We start from the raw sequence: 8372 nt of genomic DNA, 5'->3' as shown, positions 1-8372 counted from the left end.
TCAAAACAACAGTGGAAGAAATCCTACTTACCTGCTCATAAGACATATTTTTTGGATATCCATCTTTTTATTCAGTTCATTATTTATTTATTTATTGAGGGGAGGGGTGAGTTTTGTTGTCGTTCGCTCTGATTAGATGATCAATGTAACCATGGTTACACCAGTGGTACACCTCAAACCATTAAATTCACCTGCACAGAAGAGCAGAACTGAAGCCCACCTCACCTATTTACCAAAACAGTGTTCCTCCGCAAGTAACTTGCAGTTCTATGCTTCAACCACTAGTGGGTCAAAAGTTACATAGTTTAGTTTTAATAATTAGTTTATTTAAGTACAAATGCTTCTCTCTGTTGAATAGTGGCAGAACAGACACATGTAGGACGTTGTTAGCAACTTTTGAAAAACAAGACAGAGAACCTTTAAGGAGGCATGAAATAAACAAGCGCAGTGTTTATGTCCCTTCAGTCTCTGCTGTGTGTGTCCATGCAAGAGAGAGATAGAGAGAGAGAGAGAGAAAGCTGTGACTGTGGGAACAGGCACTTTTTAGTGCAGAAATAATTGACTGTGAGAACAGACACTTTTTAATGCAGAAATAATTTGAAAGTAAATAATGACAGATAAAAATGAAAATGACGGAAATTTTCCAAATCATATCCATCCAAATGACCGATAATTTCTAGCACAAACTTACATTAGAATGCACATTTTGTACCATGCTCCAGCGGTTTACATAACCATGACATAAACAACACATAAACAACATTAGTACATTGAACATTTTTTACAGTTATATAATTCATTTTGATGTATATATTTGGAATATTGATGTACAGTATGAGCTAATTCCTTGGACTGAGCACAAACATTCTGACCAATAAGAGCAAGGTTTGCTTACATGTGAATTTTATTACAACAATTTTGGTCTGTTTAGAAATGTTGACTTGTGAAAACGCACAAAACCAAGGAGACAATGCAACAGTGTAACAATTTCAGCCCCTGTTCTGGAACAAATCAAATGAGCTAGAGGTCTGTTAAAGCCCCTAGACTCTACCAACAGCAAAAAAGACTCTGAACACGGGATGTTATTACAGTATTTAACCAATAAGAAGACTTTGACATGCCTTTGTAGGGTGTGATTTGGAGAGAGATGGGGAAAAAGCTAACATTGCTTACAGTACCTTTAAGCAAATGGGAAATTGAGAGACGAGACAAAGCTGGAATCAAAATGGTTTAACAGGGGAAATTAACAGACCAGATTTATCCTTTCACACATGTTCCATAGCCACTCTACATGGCATGAGTACATGCACACACACACACACACACACACACACACACACACACACACACACAGGTGGTTAAAGGTGGCAGCAGGCAGGCATTTAGACAGCGTGGTTCCAGAGCTCAGTTGGACTGCCACAGTCCGTCCAAACCAAATGAGACCATGCTGCTTCAAACTGGCCCAGAGGTCTCCAAGGACTCCACACGGATTCTCCTCAGCAGATCATTAAAGTCTTGCGTTCTCCCTTCCCCTCTCTCTTTTTGTCTCATACTCCATCCTGCCTCCTCTCTCACCCAACCATCTCAGATCTTAAAAAAATTATAAAGTCTAAATAAAGTTAAAGTTTGAATAAACAAAGGCTTTTCTCAAATCCTTTCCCTATGTCTTCTATGGACTATGGTTTCCTTGAGCTGCGAGCTGAATCTCATTCCTTCCAATCTTGTTGCAATGGGCATTAGTTCTTCTCAGTTTAATTGGAAACTTAAAGGAATAGTTCACCCAAAAAATAAACATTTGCTGATAATTTACTCACCCACAGGCCATCCAAGATGTATTGGAGTTTATTTCTTCATCAAAACAAAGTTTAAGACTTTTAAGATTTAATTTCAGGCCTCCTCTTCTAAACAATGCAAGTGAATGTATTTTTTGATGGTCCAAAATCCATATTTAGGATGCATCAGAATAATCCAAACGACAAACGAATTTACAAATAAAGTTTTTCTGAACCCAAATGATTGATTATTTTTAGAAACAAAACAATTCTTATATACTTTTTAACTACAAATGTTCGCTTCTGTACATCTCTGTGATGTGCGCTCATGAGAGGGATGAATTAAGCTTGTTGGTAAGGTCATGCGTCACATAGAGGAGGAAGATGCACCTTAAATATGCATATTAGACCATCAAAAAATATATTCACTTGCATTGTTCTGAAAAGGAGGCCTGAAATTAAATCCTAAAAGTCTTCAATTCTGTTTTGATGCAGAAAGAAACTCCGATACATCTTGGATGGCCTGAAGGTGAGTAAATTATCAGCAACTTTTCATTTTTGGGTGAACTATTCCTTTAAATACTTTGGGTAATGCATGGCCCCTGTGAGCCATTGCTGCCATATCCTTTACTAACACACAGACACAAAACACACACACACACACACACACACACACACACACACACACACACACACTCAGAGTAGACAGGGTGTCTTTCTCCTCTGCATAGGACCTCCAAACCCTCACCCACCCCCTCAACTACAGCTGTCCTCAATGACTGCCCCCGCCCTTCATTATCAAAATAGAAATTTGTGTCCTAAGTGCAGCATTGCTAATACTAAATATTCAACTCCCCTAGGAGCTAATTATGCCTGAGTACTGGCAACATGGATTCCATTTTTTCACCTCCAATATCAACTGTAAAAGCAATTTGAGCATTTTTCAATTAATTAAACACATAGTCTCCCAGTAACCTCTTGTCATTTTGCCCTCCAGGACCAAAGCTAATTTGTGTAGAATAGAATGAGAGAGACAGAGGGGAAAAAAAGCAGTGGATGGGTGTTATTAGTAATTTTTGCCACTATTTACCACTTTTAAGGGAGCAGAGAAGAATTAAGGGAGATGGCTGTTAATATTTCATAATGAGGACCGACACACAACTTGGTCACAGCAATCTGAAACAGGGTTACAGTATTTGAAAAGTTTAATGGAATGTATTGAATCAGTTTTGGTTTAACCACAATCAATTTTATCCTTTTAGCTATCAAAAGCATAAGAGAGTAAATAAACCCATAAAGTGAGATGTATGAGAAATGTGAGATACTGTACATGAATCTGTACATCCACATAAAGCAGCTCTTAGCTTTTTTTTTTTTTTTTTTGTGTGTGTGTGTGAAAGTATAATAATTAGTGAGAGGAATATGTGTGGGTGTGTGTGTATGTGTTGATGCATCTTATCAAATATTTGCTGTCACGGTTTATGAGTGGTGCACACAGTAACCGCACTTACCTAGACACAGACACAAACACACATACAGAACCCTGCCAAACATTTTCATTATAGTCTCTTAGAGGTTGCTGTCAGTGAGTCAGATCAGAGAGAGTGCGTGAAATCTCACTAATGGGCATTACAGCATTATGGGATCTCCCTCATCCTCTCTCTATTTATTTCTCCCTCGCTTTCTCCCCATCAGGACCTGTGTGAGATAAAGAAAACAGACACAAAAGGAACACAGAGAAGGAAAGGTAAGGAAAATAAGTATTCAGTGAATATTTAAGAACAGGAAATTTAGCTTATGAAAACAGAAGATGCTTCATGTGGAAAGGCATCCTTCTCTCACTCACTCTCTTCCTCTCTCGCTCACAGCACCAGTCAGTGAGATTACTCCCGGTGCTGTCTAGCTTCACTTTCAAAGCGGTGTTTAAATGGGTTCCCTCAAGGACGGAAGCGCAGTCTTACCCTCCTTCCCCCTCACTCAAAATATTCAGACTGTGGCTCAGCTTCTCTGAATTCTCCCAACATTTGCACATATACTGTAGGTATGTGGTGAGTATGCAGAGTGAAGCTACAGTATGTGCACTGAGGCTTCTGCTACAGTCATTACACGGTGTGCTGCTCACACATTGATGTTGTCTAAAGAGCCTCTCATCTGCATATAGACACACTTCATGGGTTACTCTTTTTGTACACACACTGGCCTTTTGCTTTTATTAACAGGCTGGGGAGAAACAAATATGTCAGATACAAATGGCAGTAGCATTGTTTTGATATTGGGTTACTATGCTTAATTTACATTTTGAGAAAATATGTTAAATTAAAGGCATTCCTGATAAAGTAACAGCACATTAAAGTTAATTTTACCCAGATATTATTGGAATTCATATTTTGGGCACAATATGATGCATAAATGACCTGTACTATTCCATACAACTGAGACCTTGTGACATATTCCTGGTTTTGTAGTCATAGTACCAGAAGATGACTGCTGTCTCACTGTTCTTATGTGAGCTGAGTGACTCTTTGATCTAACTATATTTTGTATTGCAAGAGTAGAACCACATTTCTTTGGGTTAAGATGCTTATTGGAAATTAATGGTAAGCACACCCACAAATACCAGTGTTGCACTTAAATCCATTCTCCCTGTGGAAAAGAGAGGTAAGGAAGAAGGTTATGCAAACAGATCATCTGTAAATAATGTCAGGGCACCAAGCACCAAAAGTCAAATGCTTGAAAGGTAGGATTGGGAAATGCATTCACATCCACCCAAACGCACACATAAGCGCCTCAGAGGCACTGGGGAACAGAGGGCTAGACAGATACCTAAAGCAAAATGCCCTTAAAAGCCTGGCCAGGTATGAAGAATGAGCTAGAGTTAGACTCAGCTGAAACTGTGCAACCAGCAGCTGTATGCAGAGTGTGGTCTCTTAGGCTGTCCTGCTTCAATCAATAAATCCATTAATCAATCGTATATATACATATACGTGTGTGTGTGTGTGTGTGTGTGTGTGTGTGTGTGTGTGTGTGTGTGTGTGTGTGTGTGTGTGCGTGCGTGTGTGTGTAAACAGTATATACTGTATATATTTACACTCACTCACACACACTCACCTCCCTCTTTATTAGGTACATCTACATATTCATGCGATTATCTAATCAGCCTGTTGTGTGGCAGGAGTGTAATGTATAAAATCATGCAGATATGGGTCAGGAGCTTCAGTTAATGTTCACATCAACCATCAGAATGGGGAACATTTTTATCTAAGTCAGTGGTTCTCAACTGTGTTCCTGGAGGCCCCCCAACACTGCACATTTTGTATGCCTTCTGACCCAAATCAGGTCTTGGAGTCTCCAATAATGATCTGATGAGTTGTATCAGATGTGTTTGATTAGGGAGATATCCAAAATGTGTAGTGTTGGGGAGCCTCCAGGAACAGGGTTAAGAACCATTAATCTAAGTAATTTAGACCATGGCATGATTGTTGGTGCCAGATGGGCTGGTTTGAGTATTTATGTATCTGCTGATCTCCTGGGATTTTCACACAGAACAGTCTCTAGAGTGAATAGAGAAAAGTGAAAACAAAAAACAATCAAATAGCGGCAGTTATGTGGACGAAAACGTCTTGTTGATGAGAGAGGTCAAAGGAGAATGGCCAGATTGGATCTAGGTGACAGAAAGTCTACGGTAACTCATATAACAGCTCTGTACAATTGCAGTGAGCAGAATAGCATTTCAGAATGCACAACATGTCAAACCTTGATGCGGATGGGCTTCAACAGCAGAAGGCCATATTGGGTTTTAGAAAAGAACAGAAAACTGAGGCTGCAGTGGGCCTACCATTTGTGTACTTCAGCAGGAATCCTGATTTGTCAGACCAGGCGGTGTTTTTCCAATCATCTACTGTCCAGTTTTGGTGAGCCTGTGCCCACTGCAGCCTCAGTTTCCAATTCTTAGCTAACAGTAGTGGTAACCGACATGGCCTGCTGCTGTTGTAGCACATCCGCCTCAAAATTCGATGTGTTGTTTATTCAGAGATGCTATTCTGCTCACTACAATTGTACAGAGATGTTATCTGAGTTACCGTAACCTTTCTGTCAACTTGAACCAGTCTGGCCATTCTACGTTGACCTCTATCATCAACAAGGCATTTCTGTCCACAGAACTTTTTTCGCACCATTCTCTATACAGTCTGGAGACTGTTGTGCGTGAATATCCCAGGAGATCAGCAGATACAGAAATAATCAAACAAGCACATCTGGCATCAAAAATCATGTTGTATTTTTAAAAACACAATCCAAACCAACCACTATGTAAAAACGAAGATGTTTATTTGAACTGTAATTGGTCATTGTTCATCTATGCTACTCTCATAAGCATCCCTGATGTATTATGAGAGGCCACATCATGCGCAATCACAGAATAACAAAACAGCTAATTTGGATCCAGCACCTCAGTACACCTCATATCATCCTAATAAGGAGCAAATGGGGAATAAGGTCTTGCTCACATTGTTGTTGCCTCAGATTACACCTGACACCCAAAATGCTGAGGCTTGATCGGGTAACTGTTCGAACGTATCAAAGGCAATGGAGAGAAACTCTACACCTCTGCTGCGAGAGAGCGTCGGAGAGAGAATGTGAGAGGGCAAGTACGGTATGCAGAGAGGCAGGCAGAGAAAGCCATCTACATTTCAAATGCAGAGGATGTTTTCCGTTGGATGTTTATGAAACATAGCTGGTGGGATTGAACGACTGTAAGAGGATATGGCATCAAAGAGCTGCTCAGAGAAAACAAAACAACAACACGCTGCTGCTTACGGAAGAGGAGAGGAGAACACAACTCCTCCTAAGAATTATGCAGCAGCTTCAGCTGATTACCAACAACAGAGGCCTCTAAACGTGTTGCTTGATCCACAGTCCCTTGCTTGAACTCAGTCTGGAGTAGGTGTGGGACAATACTAACCAACAGCCAGATAATGAGACTGAGAAGCAAGAGGGCTCCCCTCATAAAAAGTTTGGTGATCGCAATTTTATTGCAGTGACATAACATTTAAGGACACTTTTACTGTATACTAAATGATTAAATTTAAACGTGCATTTTAACTTAATTCGTACAATACATTATTAAGAGAGAGAGAGAGAGAGAGAGAGAATAAATAAGTTAAATTGCATTTACTGTTATCCTCTTAAGGTAATTTTAGCATGCCCTGTGTGCAAAGACAACTGCAGTCAGAAATAAAACAGCTGTGGCCACTTGTTTTCTCATACTAATTAAACAGCATGTTGACAGATCAGGGACTGCAAAGAGTTGTCTCAGTGAGGAATTTACTAGAAGTGATTGTGTTTGTGTGCAAGTAGAAGCCCTGTAATTTATGTTTAAATATTCTGCATTCTATATATATAATGGAACAAGATAAATTGTTGATGATTAACTATTAATTTTGTTAATTGTGTCAGATGATTAACAGTGATAAGTAAATATCTAGTATGGTCTATTAGTAGGCCTACATCTACATAAGAATTTATAAAATAAATACATATTCGATTTAAAAACAAATTGAACAATTCAGCCTAGAAATAACATTTTTGAAAATGTACTTAAATGTAGTTATTGGAGGGAAAAAAAAATAAAAATATTTAAAAAAAATTATATAAACCTTCCAAGCAAAAATACTTTATTTATATTTACTGTGAATGGATAGTGTTGTTCTTGTGGTCAAGAAGCTGATTACCAATAATATTGGCAAAGCACAACATTTAATTAGATTTTTTTCAGAGATAAAAGACATGAACTCTACTAAGACATGTTATCATATTATAATTCAAACAAAATAACAACTTGAAAATTAGTCTGTCCATCTCTGTTCTTCTAAAATATATGCACCTACACACCAAGGCTCTCTAACACAGTTCACACAAAAATGGCATGCATGCAAGCTATGCATGTGAAATATTCAGAGTTTTAACAATGTTTCAATGAAACCATTTCATCATACTTCTGTACTGTTACTGTATGTGTGCACATACAAGGCGGTCAAGTCTGATTTAGTATGAACAGCCAGCAAATGAGCAATCTATAGCTATGGCAAGCAGTGTATCCTATGGTGTGCCTTATGTGCTGATAAGAGATGCTTCAGCAAAATGCAGAAAAAGCTTGTTTTCCCAACACTCAATCCTTATTATCCTCAATCAATACTCCTTTAGTCCCTCGGCCTACTGACTCATTACAAAATAACATTACAGGTCATTTGTCTCATTGCAAACTACTGCATTAAGGTGCTTTCTCCCTCTTAGAGTAGAGAATGACAAGGAGGAGAGAGAGAATGTCGGATGCTGGAATTTCCACCCTGTGGATGCAACTTTAAATATTTTTTGGTGAGATGTCATTGAAAAATCAATGTCTGCTTCCTACAATCCATTTCAACCGAATCAATCATAATCTAGCTTGCTGGCAGGGGAGAGAGAGACTGAGGAGGGAGAGGAGAGAGAAATAGAAAGAATGAGAGAGAAAAATGCACACAATCTTTGTCTGAAATCTCTCATTTCTGAATCCATTCTCATAAAAAGCTCATCATCACATAGTTTAACCTGGCTAACGGCTTG

The sequence above is a fragment of the Xyrauchen texanus genome, chromosome 1 (assembly GCF_025860055.1).
Source record: "Xyrauchen texanus isolate HMW12.3.18 chromosome 1, RBS_HiC_50CHRs, whole genome shotgun sequence".
Taxonomy (NCBI): Eukaryota; Metazoa; Chordata; class Actinopteri; order Cypriniformes; family Catostomidae; genus Xyrauchen; species Xyrauchen texanus.
The sequence above is the reverse complement of the archived record's forward strand: the minus strand, read 5'-3'. Positions refer to the sequence as shown.